General features: G+C 36.7%; 1 long non-coding RNA gene across 1 annotated transcript in view; it reads left to right on the forward strand.

Annotated features, from left to right (window-relative positions):
- Nucleotides 1-17,834, forward strand: part of LOC144379460 (uncharacterized) — a 55,963-nt gene that overhangs the window by 13,369 nt on the left and 24,760 nt on the right. Inside the window, exon 2 of the long non-coding RNA XR_013442562.1 lies at nucleotides 1,781-1,981. This is a non-coding gene — a long non-coding RNA (uncharacterized LOC144379460). The remainder of the gene's footprint in view (nucleotides 1-1,780; nucleotides 1,982-17,834) is intronic.

The raw sequence follows: 17,834 nt of genomic DNA on the forward strand, positions 1-17,834 counted from the left end.
GTCCCTGGACTTGCTCTGCGGGCCTCAGACATTTCAATCTTCTTCTGCACAAGAGCAGAGCTCTTGAGATAGGAACCCTTGGAGTGTAGCTGGTCAGCCCATCCCTCTGCCTCGGGGCAGGTCGGAGTCACACACGTTTCTTTAGATGCTCCTGGAAAAGGAGTTTCTCAACATCTGGGTGACACCACCTTTCTTTTTCGTCAACATCCCATACTTTAAAAGTATTTCACATAAATTCACTTATTTGATCTACAGCCTTCTGAAACAGGTGGTTAGTATACATACCCTCCTTCCTTCCCTCCCTCCCTTTCTCTCTCGCTCTCTCTCACACATACACTCTACAGATATTTGTACTACACAGATTAGAAAACGGAAAGTTTTGACTGCAGGGAAGAGGACTCTTTTTCACCGATTGCTGCTATATACCACTCTCAACAAATGATCTCATTAATCTTCTCAAAAGTTGGGGCACCTGGGTGGCTCAGTTGTTAAGCGTCTGCCTTCGGCTCAGGTCATGATCCCAGGGCCTTGGGATCGAGCCCCACATCGGGCTCCCTGCTCAGTGGGGAGCCTGCTTCTCCCTCTCCCACTCCCCCTGATTGTGTTCCCTCTCTTGCTTTCTCTCTGTCAAATACATAAATAAAATCTTTAACAAAAATCTTCTCAAAAGTCCCATGAAGTAGGTAAGATGTGCCCATTTTAGAGATGAAAAATACTGAAGCTCAGAGAGGTTAAGAACTCTAGGGTTCATTCATAATAGACATTGATACCTATGATCATATCACCAAAGGGGTGGACCTAAGAATCCAATCAAGCATGCTGATTCCAAGGCCTATTTGTTTCTTCTCCTCCACCACCACCCCGCCCCCATGCTAGCCAACCCCGGGGCTGCAAATCTGAGAGCTTCACAGGACTCCTGTCCTCTAACTTCCAGCTCCGTGTTCTTTGCTTCTACCGATATCCATTGCAGAGGGGCCATTGCTCTTCGAAAATCCTCCTTTATATCTGTTTTCTACTATATATGCATACAGCAGAGGCAGGGAACATCTAAAAGGAAAGCTGCCATGAAGGTTTTGTTATCAGTAAATAAAAGGAAATTATATGGGCAGAATACATGGTGTTCTGAATGGGAATTCAGGGACCTTCTAATGTAAGGAAGGAGAATATAGCAAAGCACTGTAGCTTTATTTTAGCTCAACAGAAGAGCAACTCTGACTCTAGTAAATACAGTAGTTGGAGTATGTAGAGTCCCCGAGGGTTAATATAGAATTGTCCTCTTATTTCTCAGCTCCAGGTCACCTTTCTTCCCTTGCTCCCCCCACCAATCCTGCCCTCAGATAAAACTGTTGCACACCAAGCCCTTGGTCTCTGCATAGTTTAGGGATAGGCACTAGAGAGGAAAGGAATTTAGAAATTCCAGGACAAACACAGTACCTCAAGCTTAATAAATTGCAGTGTCTAGTAAAATTAAATGCCTCTTTTAAAAAGGATCAGTTATTCCTAGATTTCAAAACAAATGAGGTATTTTGAAAAATAAAGATAAAACATGATTGTTGCATGTTTATCAAATAGAATTTTAAAATATCTGGTCGGTGTGTGAGTGCCTGTGTGTGTGTGTGTGTGTGAGAGAGAGAGAGAGAGAGAGAGAGGGAGAGAGAGAGAGAGGGAGAGAGAGGGAGAGAGGCAGGTACTGTAATTTTAATTGCTTGTAATCTAACTTGCCTTTTTCTTTCTTTCTTTCTCTCTTTCTTTCTTTCTTTCTTTTCTTTTTTTGTATCAGTTAATCTGTTGGTTACATTTTCAGCTTTCCTTTGCTTCTGGTTTCATTTTCAGATGAAAAAATGCTAGGCACACAGTGCTGCTGTCTGGTTGCCATGGCGACCACAGCCTATTATCCTGCCTTGTCATTCATCAAGAAAGAATTGCACTTGACAGAGGGAGAGGAAAATGCCTGCAGTCTGCAGCATAGGAGGAAAAAAAGGTTCTCTTTTCTTCTATGTATGTAAAAGGTCTTTAATGCCCGTTTAGTTACATGTTTTATTTAGCATTATTTATTACTTGTAACGACAATAATTGATACCTGTAAAAATACATCCCCTCCCCCTAAAGTATTTAACTTGCAATTTGTTCATTTGCCTTGCTTTCCCATTTCAAACCTACACCTAGTGTTGCACCCCACCCCCACCCCCACCAACACTGCTTCCACTCCACTAACAGAAACAGCCAAAAGGTGATATTCTCCACAGAGAATAATCATTGTAAAGGTAGCTAAGCAAACCACTTCTTCCCAAAATTGTGTTTTATCATCAACAGTTCTCTTGTCCTGCTACTCTTAAAACGAATTAGTGTGATACATAATCAATCCATAAATGAATATTACTTTTGATTAAGTGACTTCTCCAAGTGTGCGAAGCCTATGAAATAGAGTGTTAGCAAAATGATACAAAAGCACAGCGATCTTTCCATGAGATAACTGAATATAAAAATCATGATTGCTCTTTGCAAATTTGGATCCATCCCAAATCCATTGTTCTTCAAGGCAAGAAAAGGTAATGACTTGTTATTTAACTATTTCTCGGCATGGCCATTTGAATAACCCAAATTATTTCCCCCCCAATAAATGATCTAATAAATTCTATATATTTAAGTGCCTACACTTTTATTTATTATTTTTTTTAAGTCTGATATTTTCCACCTCACCATTCACCTCTTAAGATATCTGTAGCCAGTGGGCCATTGCAAACAACTTTGCTCTGCTGGTTGCTTTGCCCTTCTTGAATTGTTTGATTTCCTTGGTGGACAAAGTAGTTGTAAAAGAGGCGGTATTTTTAAGCTGATATTTCCTGAGCTTGGTGTTTGAATATCTGCTCGATCTTTTGTCTCCGGGATCAAAGAGCAACTGGACAATGGTGACACTTCATCCTGAGTTGGTTCAACAGCAGCATTTAGCATCCCTGATGTTTGTTGCATTTGAGCCACCTCACCTTGAGTGTAAATGGGCAACTTGGTGGAGGAATAAAGAACTTCTGAAGTTCAAGTTCTATTCTGTTGGAAGACAACTTCCCTCCTAGAGGTCACGCTTCACTAGCATACACAGAGATGCTGAAATCCTATTTCTACACTGTAAGTGAAGCAGAGAGCTGGACAATTATCCAGTCAGTTTTGGTTTGGAGATGGTTCAGATTCTAACCTTCCCACCACTTCCTTAATTATCTGGATAATTCTGGCAGGAGGAGGTTTGGGGGTGGCGAGGGATACTTCTAACAGAATTAAATAATTACAGCTGTCAGGAAATTTGTCCTGGGTTTTAAATACTGCTACCTAATCACTCAAAACCTCCTGATTTTCAGCACATCTAAGATGAGTTCCATTAATGCAGACCTCCCAGCATCCCTTATATACCTTGGGCATGTAAAACTGTAGAAGCCATGGAATGTTTTTCTTTAATCTTGCTGTTTGGGAGAGCAAAAGGAAACAACAAAAAAGAGAAAAGATAGATTAAATTTAGAAATATGGCTATTTTCTTTTGGTTCTAAACTTTTACTTTAATATTGCAGCAACACCACTGTTCATTTCCTGTTAAACTTCAAGCCCACCTTTTGATTTTCAAATGTCCCTTAGGCTAATGTTTTCACTGAAGAATGAAATGAACAGGCAGAAACAATTAAGCGAGCAGATACAGTGAAAACGAACACCACACTGCACTCTCACAACAGAAATGGAAGTGTATGAAGGAATTCCGCTTGGAATTTGATCCTACAGGAGCAAAGCTCTTGCTTCTTGTCATTTTTCTTTCACCCACCCCCAACGCACACCACTTCCCCTTTATGAGGGGGAAAAAAAAGGCCTAGGCACGCAAAGGAACTCCTAAATACTCACAGGCATGGGAAATATTTTCTCTGCCTGTTACTCGTACAGGATAATCTCCAAGAAAAAAAGAAGTGATCTAGATATTTTAAACTGCAAATGTCTCCCAAAGCCTGTTAAATGTTCACATATGTCTTTATGAAACTTGTAATATGGATTGTTTATACACTCTTGATTAAGGGCATGAACATCATTAAAAAGGATCAAGTCAGTTTCAAGATGGAAAATTATAAAATCAGATAGAATTGTAACCTACAAGAAAAAGTGTGCATTAAAAAAACCACAAAACTTAATAATCTGTGACTCTTCCCATAAAGAGATAAATCAATAGCCAAAAGTGAGCTGTTAGAGAGCCTTCTAAGTTCTATCAGGAATTAACAAGGAAGTAATTAACTCTACCCCAAACAAATCTGCCATCACATGTTTATAGCATTTTTGTCACTCTATGAAACTATATCTTCTTTTTTAGCACCAAACTGAGAAATTTTACATGGCAGGAGCTTGGCATTCCTATTTTTGGATTTACTTTATTAAAACAGAACTAAGTCATCTGCTGTGATACATAAGAGACTGGTTATAACAGCAAGGTAAGGGAGCTGAGAATGAGGTATCGTTGCATACATTTTGGAAGACTGTATTTTCATCTGACAAAAGATCTGTATGACGGCTTCAAGGCTGGTTCCCATTTAAATTCAAACTTTATTTCTAAGATGGTATGCAGTGGGAAATTGCCTTGTGAGAGGATCAGAACACCAAAAATATGCACAAAGTTTAAACCTTGTGGGTGTCCTTTGTCAGGTAAAACAATACCCCAGTAATGAGTCTGGATGATGGAAGGCATCCATAAGATTATACTGAGTGGAAGGCATGGTTTTGTTTTTTATTGAATTCATCCCTTAGTATCTTCCCAATGAAACACAGCTCATAAACCAGGGACTTTGTATTTTTGTTGATATTATAGGTTTTTTTTTTTTTTAATACCAGTATAAATAGTTTTACTCTGCCCTAGTGTGGATTTGAAGACAGCTACTAATAGACATAAAACCAGCTACATACGGGCATTAACATGGATTTTTTATTTGAGATTCCAAGATGGGATAAATTTGTTACCCTAACAAACGGCGGGTTATGTGGAAATTGACTTCATATAATAAGGAACATTTCCTTGGAAAAGAAGGCAATTTATATTGGTTAAAATACCAAACACTGACATACTTCCTCTTCTTTGTTACTTCTAAAAACAACAACAACAACAACAACAAAAAACCTAACCTATGTGGTGTCTAGACATGAGAACTCTTTCAGTAAACCATTCTACTTCCAGGTGTCCTGAGCACTTACAAAAGCACAAATGAATTTTCAGCTATCCATGGAAGCCATAAGTGGGAGAGGACATTTTCTTAATCTTACCTACAGCTATATGTCACTGACAACATTTGAACTAAGCAAACTGAGATCACCTCACCATCTTTCTTGTCTTTGTAACATAAGAAAAAGTAAATCTAAAATGTTTTGCAACACAATATTACTTTTTAGATTATAGTGTTAAATTTGTTAAATGTCCAAATGACCTTACAGCAAGAAAAATAAGGGCACTGGTGGCAGGTAGGGAAAGTATAAGGAAATATATGAAATAATTTATTGAGATGGATATCACTACGTCTTGAAACTAATCACTATCATTTGAGATTCTCTTTTTCTGTAGGTTCATATCAGCCTCCCCCCAAAACATGTCCACCCAGAATTTGTGCATGTGGTCTTATTTGCAAAAAGGGACTTTACAGACATAATTAAGCTGAAGAGATCATCCTGCATAGGGGTGGGCTCTACGTCCAATGACAAGCTTCCTTGTAAGAGAAAAGAAGGGGAGAAAACACATAGAGACACATGGAGATGGGGAGGTCACGTGAAGAGGGAGGCAGGGAAGATGGAGGAGCGGTGAGTCTACAAGGCAAAGAATACCAAGGATTGCCAACAGCCAGTAGAATCTAGGAAATAGACATGGAACAACTTCTGTCAGCCTCCAGAAGGAGCCAACCTGGCCAACACCTTGATCCTGGGTTTCTGGCCTCTAGAACGGTGACAGAATATGTTTCGGTTGTTTCCAGTCCTTCAGTTTGTGGTAATTTGTTACAATAGTTCTGGGTCATTCAACAATTAAAGCAAGAAGGGGACACATTAGCACACAGAATACAAGGGAGGACAGAATGACCAAGCTGTTAGAAGGTCAAGTGTGCAGCTGGACCTCATGAACGACCAAAACTCAGGGTCCAGATTCTGCCACGACTCTCCATCTCTCCCCTCTGCTTCATTGTTCCACATTGACAAGTGGCTTCCTTCACTCACTAGGAAACATGGATGCTAACATCTCCTGAGGTTTCCATTTTACGGCTTCAGTCATCTCAGACCAATTCCCTTTCATATTTCCAAATTCTGTGGAATGATTCTACATTCCTAATTTGGTTCATGCCCATCTCTGAACCCATCAACCAAGACTAAGCTGCCATGATCTCACAAAATATAGCAGTTCCGGAGGAAGCCATATAAAGAGGGGGAGGTGCTGGCATCCAGGTGTCCAACCCATGGGATCTTTTCTTCTCTGCCTGTGATGCTAGAGCCACAAAGCCATTTGAAAAGACATTTGTTCTGTGGATGCGATCTGGAGGTGAGTCCAGGCTCTGTCATTTACTAGGGGTGTGATGTGAGTGAGTCGCTTGACTTCTCTGAGCTTCTTTATCTTCTTTTGAAAAATAAGGATAGAGTCACAGTACATACAGAAAGATGTCTATCCTGTTGGTGAAGGATGATAATAGAAGGATAGAACTTGAATGGGCCTTAAAGTCAGACTAGGTCGATAACTTCATTTTTGTAGATGAGATTTCAGAAGTTGGTAAGAAAATTGGTAAGAAATTTGGTAAGAAGTTGGTAACAAAATAGGGGCAAGAATTGAGGTTACTCAACTACCTGGTTAGTGCTCCTTTGTTATTTTACAGGATCTGTCCCCATTCCTGTGGATATAAAATAAGGTCTCATCTGAAGGGTGTCATTCAGCTAAGTAAAAAAACACCTCTCTTAGAACAGACATTGATATTCCGCTTTAGATTAGATAGTAACCTAGGGCAAAAGTGTCAAAAAAGAAGGTACAATGAAGTGCGTTGGGAGTAAAGGTGTGAGGGACCCAGCCTAGGTACTTGCAAGAGTTTGCCTGCCCTTAAGCTTCCAGAATGTTGTTATTCTGAGACAGCCTTCAGAAAGGAGAGAAAGAAGCCATGGTAGGATCAGAACCCTCTAATTTTTAAGCCATTTTTGTTTATATCCCTCTACCCTGTGTTTATTTTTCTTTTGCCATCCCTTATTACATAATGAAAATATTTTGAAAAGGCCCACTTGCTTCAGTGGTGCAATGAGGAAATCAAGAGAAAGGTTTTGCCTTCTTTGGGCCAAGGTTGAGCCAGAATAAGAGAAACTACGGATATGTCTAGTGACTATAGTTCAGCTCAATTTGTAAGCTTATAACAACTTGATGTTCATGCCTATGTTCTAAAGTTTTCTAAGATCAACTACATTTTCAGTTTGCTCTGAACCAGAAAGATCTACTCTAGTTTCTTGGGGATACCATAATCATAACCAACGAGACCTATCCATACTGTTGTGTATGTATGCACAAATGTATATTCACAAAGACACACAACCTGTAATGTGTAGCATTCACAGAAAAGGGTTGCTTTTTTTTTTTTTTTTAAGATTTAAAGAGAGCAGGGGGAGAGGCAGAGGGAAAGAATCTCAAGCAGACTCCCCGCTGAGCATGTAGCCCAACGTGGGGCTGGATCTCATGACCCTGAGATCGTGACCTGAGCCTAAATCAGAAGTCAGAAGCTTAACTGACAGCCACACAAGCGCCCCAGGTATGCTTTTTTAAAGGCTTTATTCTATAAGAAATACTGCTTTAAATGACTACTCTGAGCACAAGAATATTACCTGCATTTGTTAATAAGATACATTATTCACATAGCTTTCTGCAGGAAGATTTCAAAATGTTCTTTAATACAGAAATTTATGAATACAATGAAAGGATTGCTTGAAAATGGTGGAACATACATGTTGGTATGAAGACCATATTGAGTTAAAACCCAGTTAATTTAGGTGTCCTTATAGATCCAACAAATGATAAATAATTCAATCTATGAGTCTGATCATTAAATTCCAACCCCCTCTCACTAGGTTTTGATGAGACAAACATTAACCAAGCCCTTTCGTTACTACTTGATCCACTCTGAAACCTATTATGCTTTTGCCAGTCATCCTTCTGCTCACTGTCCCTTGCTATCCCTGCCCCACAACAGTCTATGCTGAAATGGCTCCCTTGTCAGAGCATTTCAGGTAAATTTCAGTCCCAAGGTCTGCAATTTCTCAGTTTTGTAGATAGAAAGTCACGATTATTTTCTTTCTAAGGAATTTGCTTTCTTTCAATGGCCTTTGCAAAATTTATGCCATTTTATTTTTGCTAAAGAATGGCTTCTCTGTGTATGTGCACAGCCCTGACGCCTGTCTCCTTGCACGCCTCTTCAATGCTCTGTGGCAGAAGGGAGTCTTATGTATTCAGCCACTCATCCAGTTCGTTCGACAAGTGTTTATTGAGTCCTTACTGGTCTTCCAGGTAATGCTCTAGATTCTTGAGCTACATGAGCATACAAAACGGACCAAATTAATTGGTCTTCATATGTGCTTATATTCTATTGGGTAAAATATACAATTTTAAAAAACCACAGTAAGTGTAATAAATAGGCTGTGGGGAAAAGAAAAAAATAACAGATAAAGGGTAATCAGGAGTGTTAGTAGAAACAGGGGTACAGGTTGCAGTTTTAAATAGGATAGATAAAGGGGGGTGGGTCTCACTGATACAGTGTTTGAGCAAAGACATTAGGTACAAGAGGAATTTAGACATGTGAATGCATGCAGCAAGAGTATTCCAAGCAGGTGGTACAACACTTGCAAAGGCACAAAAGAGAGCGAGGACTTTGCCTGTGGTGGCAGGCAGAGTAATGCCCCCAGAAGTATTAGGAGGTCCATATCGTCATACATGGAACCTGTGAATATGTTCCCTTCCATGGCAAAAGGGACTTTGCAGATATGACTAAGTTAAGGATCTTGAAATGGAGAGATTATCCTGGTGGGTCCAGTGTAATCACAAGCGCCATCATAACTGAAAGGTGGAGGTAGGAGAATCAGTTGGAGAAGATGTGTGATAGAAAGCAGAGGTTGAAGTGATGTGATTACTGGTTTTGAAGACGGGAAAAGTGCCATGAGCCAAGGAATGCAGGAAGCTTCTAGAAGCTGGAAAATGGCGGGGGGGGGGGGAGCGTTCTCCACTAAAGTTTATAGAAGAAATGTAGCCAGGCCAACACCTTGATTTTAGCCCATTGAGACCCATTTTGGACTTCTGACCTCTAGAACTATAATAAATTTGTGTTTTAAGCTAATAATTTTGTGTTTGTTAATTAGGAATGGGTAACCAATAAAACAGCTCAAGAACATTCATTCATTTATTCAGATAATTTTCAGATAATATTACTTTATGTATCTAACACATGCCAGGCACTGAGTGAGGAGTGGAGATTCAGGGTTAAAACACGTAATTCTTACTTTGAAAGCTATGATCTCAAAACAATGATAAATAATTCCTACAAAATGTGGTAAAAGCTATGTATGATAACACTAAGCACACAATGCTGGGAGAGCACATATGAGGGACATTTAATCAGATTGAGGAGGAAATAATAGCCAGGAAGCCTTCCTGGAAGAAGTGGTATTGAACTAAAATTCAAATGATTAGTAGAGATTAATCTGAAAAAGATGGGAGGAAAGAACATTACAAATATAAGTAATGTTGAGTTCAGAATGCCATAAGAGAACATGTCACATGGATGCTACGTACTGGGAAGTAAAATGAAATGCATGAGAAACCAAGGATGAACATACTCATAAGATGTAGACCTTAAATAAACCAATAGGTGTGGTAATATTATTATAATGTTTTTATTCATTTATTGAGGTATCATTTACCTATTAGGAAATGCACAGATTGTAGGTATGCAGTTTGATTAGATTTGACCATTGAATTCACTTGCATAACCCATACCCTAACAAGATCCAGTCAATTCTGCTGCATTGCAAAATATGCATTCCTCAAAATCATCACTGCCATGCCAAACCATGCAATAAACATCCCATCATAAGTCTTATGCAAAAAATGGGACTGGGGCAAAACCCAACATTTGTCAGTGACACATAATAATAAGTAAGAGCCTAATAAAAACAGTAGTGTATTTTTACACGTTAGATGATTGAAAACTTCATACGTGCTATAATAAATATGACACTCTACCTTGAAAAAGACCTGAAGTTTGCTTGTGAAAGTGGGCATCAGAAAGGTTGCAGTTTGTGAGTTATTGGAAAGTGGAGAAAGGAGGATTCCTTGAAATGAGACAGAAATAGGTAACATCTTATGCGGATGGTTGTGGCTCATTATACGTGAGATGAACTTAGGTAGCTATTAGATTTTTTAAATTATTTTTTAAAGATTTTATTTATTTATTTATTTATTTATTTATTTATTTATTTATGAGAGAGACAGTGAGCATGCGCGACAGTGGGGCGGGTGGTGGTGGGTAGGAGCAGAAGGGAAGGGTAAAGGAGAGGGAAAGAATCTCAAGCTGACTCCACACTGAACATGGAGCCTGAAGCAGGACTCAGTCTCAGGACCCTGAGATCATGACCTGAGCTGAAACCAAGAGCTTAACTGAATGCACCACCCAGGTGCCCCAGGTAACTATTAGATGTTTGAGGTGTGTTCCTTTGTGTGAGATTTGTGTTTTCCTATGCAGCTCAGTTCAGGTGGTTGCAGTTTTCTGCCTTCACGTAGGTTTCTTGCTGGCAGAACCACACACAAGCAAATGAAAAATCCACATAGTGCTCAAAATTTTCCCTAATGTATCAATTGCACTGGAACAAATTCACATTTTCAAAACAAGTGTTGTAACAGAACTAACTATATAGAACATTTCATCACCCCCAAAAATCCCTCATACTTCTGCCCAATCAATTGACAATTCCCACCCCAAAGGCAAACACTGTTCTGATTTCTATCACCGTAGATTAGTTTTGCCCCTTCTAGAATTTCATATACAGGGAATCATGCAATCTGTACTCTTTGGGGCCTGGCTTCTTTCACTCAAATGTTTTTGAGGTTCATTTGTGTTGTTGCTTTCATGGTAGTTCATTCCTTTTATGGGCAAGAAGTATTCTATTGTATGGATATACAATAATTTGTTGTTGTTTTTTTTCATTTCCTTGTTGGTGCTCATTGTGGTTGTTACCACGTTTGAGCCATCAAGTATAAAGCTTCTGTAAACATTTTGTACATCTTTGTTTGTATACATATGTTTTCACTTTTCTTGGGTAAATGCCTAGAAGTAAAATTGCTGGGTCATAGGTAGGTATATTAATTTTGTGAAAAGTGCTCAAACTTCTTAAGTAGCTGTACCATTTACACTTCCATCAATAATGTAGGAAAGTGTTAGTTGCTCCACATCTTCAGCAACATTTGATGTGGTTCATCTTTCAGTGATTCTACTGGGTGCATAGAGGTACCTCATTGTGACTTAAATTTGCATTTCTCTGACAATTGATGATGTTGAACACTTTCAAATGCCAACCAGCTACTTATATAGTTTTTTTGTGTGTAGTGCCTTATATTCATTTTATTGGATGTTTGTCTTATTATTACTGACTTGAAGGAGTTGTTTTTATATTCTGAAAACAAGTCTTTTGTCATATATGTGCTATATAAATATGACACACACCCATAGATAGATGATGAATAGCCCATAGATAAATGATAGAGAGATAGAGATACTTAAATTGATGTCCAACTTAACAACATCTTTTGATAGTACTTTCTGGGTTGTGTCTGAGAAATTCTTGTTTATCCCCAAATCATTGATATATTCTGTTTTCTTGCAGAAGATTCAGAGTTGTAGAGTTATGGTTTTTTTAGATTTAAGTCTATAATTAACCCCAAATTAATTTTTGTGTATGTATGAAGTTAGGGTTTTGATTTTTTCATCTTCCTCCATGTAGATAGGCAGTATTCTAGCACTATTTGTTGAAAATAATTTCCTTACCCATTCAGTTATTTTGGCACCTTGGTCAAAAATTAATAGATCATATAAATATGGATATATTTTCTACTCTCAGTTCTATTCTACTAATCTGTTAATGTTCACACCAAGACCACACTGTCCTAATTTTTACAACTTCATTATAGGCATTAAAATCAGGTACTGTGCACCCTCCAACTATGTTATTCTTTTCAAAATTATTATGGCTTTTCTAAATTCTTGCATTTCCAAATACTTTTACAATCAGCTTATCAATTTCTATTTTTTAAAAACCTGCTCTGTTTTTTAAACTGAGATTGTGCAATCTATAGATCAATTTAAGAATAGACAACTTAATAACATTGAGTCTTCTAATCCATGAACATAGTATATCTCCCCATTTATCTGGTCATCTTCAATTTATCTCAACATTTTGTTAAATTCTTGAAATTTTTTGTTAAATTATTTGTTAAAAGTTTGGAAACATTCTGTGTTTTTGATGATATTGTAAATGGTATGTTTATAGTTTATTTTTCAATTTTTTATTGCTAATATGTAGAAATACAAATGACTTTCATGCATAGACATTAAATTTTGTGATACTAAATTCACTTATTAGCTCTAGTTGGAGTGTTTTGTTTTGGTATTTTCCTTAGGGAAATCTATATATATCATATCATCTATATATCAATATATATATCTTTTCAGTCTAAAAGCCTTTCATTTTTTTATGTTGTCTTATTGTACTAGCTAGAATTTCCAGTACAATGATGAATAAGAATAGTGAGAATGGACATCCTTGCTTTGTTCCCTAAGGAAAGCTTCAATATTTTACAATACATAAAGATGATGTTTACTGTGCTTTTAAAAATGGCTTGTATGAGGTTGAGGAAATTTTTTTTCATTTCTAAGTTACTGGGTAGTTATTATTATTATTAATGGGTATTAAATTTACTCAAAAGCTTTTTCTTCAACTAGTGAAATAAGCAAATAATTTTTATTTTTCCTATCAATATGTTGAATTACACTGATTTTATTTTGAATGTTAAAATGCTTTTGTGTTTTTGAAATAACTTCGTTAGTTCATGATGTATTCACCTGCTTATGTATTGCTGGATTGGGTTGTTAGAATTTTCTTAAGGAATTTGGTATCTATGCTAATGAGAGGTTTTGAATGGTAATTTTCTTTTCTTGTAATGCATTTAAATGGTTTTGGTATCAGGGTAATATTGGCCTCATAAAAGGAATTGATAAGTTTTCTCTCTTTTTATTCTTGAAAGAGTTTGTGTACAATTTGTATTATTTTTTTCCTTAATTGTTTGATAGAATTCACCAGTGAAGTCATCTGAGTTTGGAGTTTTCTTTGTGAAGATATTTTTAAATTATGAATCAATTTCTTAATGGATATAGGGCTATTATGATTTTTTATTTATTCTTATGTTAGCTTTAATAATTTGTATTTTTCAAGGGCTTTTCCTTTTTATGTACATTGTCAAATTTATCTTCATAAAGTTGTTCCTATTACTCACTTATGAAGTTTTTAAGTTTGAGTGACTTGTGTTAATACTTCTTTCATTTGTAATATTGATAATTTATATTTTTTTTCTTGATTACTATAACTAAAAGTTTATCAATTTTATTAATCTTGTTAAAGAACCAATTTGTTTTCCCATTACTTTTCTCTATCATTTGCCAATTTTCTATTTAATTGATTTCAGCTCTTATCCTTAGCATTTCCTTCTATGTTCTTTCTTTGGGTTCATTTTTTTTTTTTTTTTCCCTACTTCTTGAGCTGGAATCTTAGATCACTGCTTTTAAACCATTAATATTTTCTAACATAAACATTTAAAGGTATGTTTCTTTCTAAACACTGCTTTACTTTCATCCTACAAATTTCATGTTATGTTTTTATTTTGTTCAAAATATCTTCTAATTTCCTTTTAATTTTGTCTTATACCTATGGTTTAATAAGGAGTATTTTGATTGATTTCCAAATATTAGAGGATTTTCCAAATGCTTTTTTGTTATTGATTTCTAATTTAATCCCATTGTGGACAGAGACCATACTGTAAATGATTTAAATTATAGTAAATTTATTGAAACTTGTCTTATGGCTCAGCATACAGTTTATCTTGGTTGTGTTTTATGGTCACTTGAAAAGCATGTGGATTTTCCAATTTGTTGCGAGGAGTGTTTTGTACATATGTAAGGTTGTGTGTGTTAATAGGATGGTTCAAATCTTCTATATGCTTATTGAGCTTCTATCTAGCTAGTCTATCAATTGTTGAGATAAAGGTTGAAATCACTGGCTGTAATTGTGTATTTGTCTGTCACATCTGTCACATTTTCCTTTACCATCCATGTTTGCATCATGAATTTTGATGTTCTGTTAATTGTAAAAGGATACCCTTTTATGCCTTCTCATGATTTCATAATTCTATCCTTATTCTCTTCATCTCTGGTAAAACTGCTTATCCTGAAGACAGCTTTGTCCAATATTAATATAGCCACTCCATCATTCTCATGATTAGTGTTTTCGTGGCATATCTTTATTTCTATGTTTTTACTTTTAAGTTATTTGTATCTTTACATTATGTGTGAGTCTGTTACAAACAGCACAAGTTGGGTCATGCTAACATAGTATGACAGTTTCACCTTTTAATGAAATATTTAGTCCATTTACATGTAATGTATTTACTTAAATGGTTTGGATTAGGATTGCTATGTTGCTATCTTGCTATTTGTTTCTATTTATCTCACCTGTATTTTGTTATTTTTCCCCCTCTTTTCATCCTAATTTTGGATTGGGTATATTTTATTATTCCATTTTATATCTTCTGTTGTCTTATTATTTATACCTCATTTATTAGAATCCTTAACTTACTGTAGTCTGTCTTGAATCAGTATCAGCCCATCTCATGTAAAACATAGAAACTTAAGTTTTTTCCTGGCTTTTTTTCCTTTCTATTGTTGTCATACATTTAACATCTACACTGAGACTCTTTTAATTTTTTTTCAGCTTTTTTTGTCTGTATTTCAGTTTAGATAATTTATATTTTCTTAATTGGACAGCCACATGCAGATGAATGAAACTGGACCATTTTCTTACACCACACACAAAAATAGACGCAAAATGGATAAAAGACTAAATGTGAGACAGGAATCCATCAAAATCCTTAAGGAGAATACAGGCAGCAACCTCTTCGACCTCAGCTGTAGCAACTTCTTCCTAGACACATTGCCAAAGGCAAGGGAAGGAAGGGCAAAAATGAACTATTGGGACTTCATCAAGATAAAAAGCTTCTGCACAGCAAAAGAAACAGTCAACAAAACCAAAAGACAACCGACAGAATGGGAGAAGATATTTGCAAATGACATATCAGATAAAGGGCTAGTATCCAAAATCTATAAAGAACTTATCAAACTCAACACCCAAAGAACAAAGAATCCAATCAAGAAATGGGCAGAACACATGAACAGACATTTCTGCAAAGAAGATAGCCAAATGGCCAACAGACACATGAAAAAATGCTCCACATCACTCGGCATCAGGGAAATCTAAATCAAAACCTCAATGAGATACTACCTCACACCAGTCAGAATGGCTGAAATTAATAAGTCAGGAAACGACAGATGTTGGTGAGGATGCGGAGAAAGGGGAACCTTCCTACACTGTTGGTGGGAATGCAAACTGGTGCAGCCACTCTGGAAAAAAGTATGGAGGTTCCTCAAAAAGTTGAAAATAGAGCTACCCTATGACCCAGCAATTGCACTACTGGGTATTTACCCCAAAGATACAAATGTAGTGATCTGAAGGGGTACATGCTCTCTGATGTTTATAGCAGCAATGTCCACAATAGCCAAACTATGAAAAGAGCCCAGATGTCCATCTACAGATGAATGGATAAAGAAGATGGGGTGTATATATATACAATGGAATATTATGCAGCCATCAAAAAAATGAAATCTTGCCATTTGCAGCAGTGTGGATGGAATTAGAGGGTATTATGTTAAGCAAAATAAATCAATCAGAGAAAGACAAGTATCATACAATCTCACTGATATGAGGAATTTGAGAAACAAGACAGAGGATCATAGGGGAAGGGAGGAAAAAATGAAACAAGATGAAACCAGAGAGGAAGACAAATCATAAGAGACTCTTAATCTCAGGAAACAAACTGAGGGTTGCTGAAGTAGTGGGGGGTGGGAAAAGAAGATAGTAGGAAGGGTAAAATGAAGGGGGGGAATTATTGGAGGGGGAGATGAACCATGAGAGACTATGGACTCTGAGAAACAAACAGGGTTCTAAAGGGAGGGGGCTAGGGGAATGGGTTAGCCTGGTGATGGGTATTAAGGAGGGCACGTATTGCATGGAGCACTGGGTGTTATACGCAAACAATGAATCATGGAACACTACATCAAAAACTAATGATGTAATGTATGGTGACTAATATAACATAATAAAATAAAATTAATAAAAAACCAAAAAAACAAAAAAAATTTCTATTTTCCTGTATTTAAATTCACTGATGCTTTCCTTTGGCTATTAAACTCATCCAGTGAAATTTTTACTTCAGATCTTTGTTCTTTTAAGTTCTAGGATGTCTCTTTGGATTTTTTAATATTCTTTTATAAAATTTCCATTCTCTATTGTGTTTCTCTACCTGTTACCCACTTTGTCCATATTTTTCTTCAAACTCTTGAACATATTTATAGTAGTTGTTTTTGGGGTTCTTGTCTGTCCATTATCTTTGTCATTTCTGGATCTGTTTTTATTAACTGATATTTCTCCCAGTTATGGGTTACATTTTATAGCTTCTTTATACATAGTAGTTCCTGATTTGATGCTGAATGTTATAGAACTTATGTTGTTGAGTGTCTGGCTTCGGTTGTCTTCATAATAGTGTTGAATTTTGTTCTGGAAGGCAGTTAAATCAAGGCAGCGTGATTCTTTTGGGTCTTGTTTTTAAACTTTGTTAAGGCAGGTCTAGAGTAGCCTTTACTCTAGGGATAAATTTGCCCTTCTTCTAAAATTTGATTTTTCTGGGTTATCTACCAAGCACTGGGCTCCTCTAAGAGGTCTCTACACTCTGGTTGGTTGGAACTTGAAAGTCTCTCTGCCTTGTGCAAGTTCTAGCACTTGTTCTACTCACAACTCCTCAATAGTTTTCTTTCTCCAGTAATTATCTTTGCTCAGTAGTTGTTCATAAGACCTTATGGTTTCCTGTCCTGTGAATGTGAAGCTTTGTGTTCAAGCATTCAAGTGCTCCCTATATGGATTTCTGAAGTTCCTCTATACAGCTCCCTTTTATTTGGTATCCTGACCCACAAATTCCCACCAACAAAGAAACTCCAGACTCTGTTCCCTTTGTCCTTAGCCAAACAACACCATTATTTTCTGGGTTCCCTTTTCCTGCACTAAGGTTCAGAAAGTGCCTCCAAGCAGAAAGCCAGAGAGATTATGGAGCTCACCTAATTTAGTTCCTATCCCACAACAATCACTGTTCTGTGTTGCCTGTTGTTCAATAACTGAAAATGGTTATTTTATATCTGTTTTCCTGTTTTTATAGTTCTATACCAATTACTTAGTTATCACTGATAAGCAGGTATTTTAATGCCAAGTCATTTTGGTTGCCAGATTCTTGGAAGAAAAGCCATGCAATGCAATATTCTTTCATAACAAGAAATATTATCCTAGTAATTATATTCTAAATTTGTTTTATACATATATGTGTATGTGTGTGTGTACATTTGTATAAATGTGTGTGTGTGTGTGTAATGGGATTTCAGTAATCACAAGAGGCAATA

The sequence above is a fragment of the Halichoerus grypus genome, chromosome 11, assembly GCF_964656455.1.
Source record: "Halichoerus grypus chromosome 11, mHalGry1.hap1.1, whole genome shotgun sequence".
Classification (NCBI taxonomy): Eukaryota; Metazoa; Chordata; class Mammalia; order Carnivora; family Phocidae; genus Halichoerus; species Halichoerus grypus.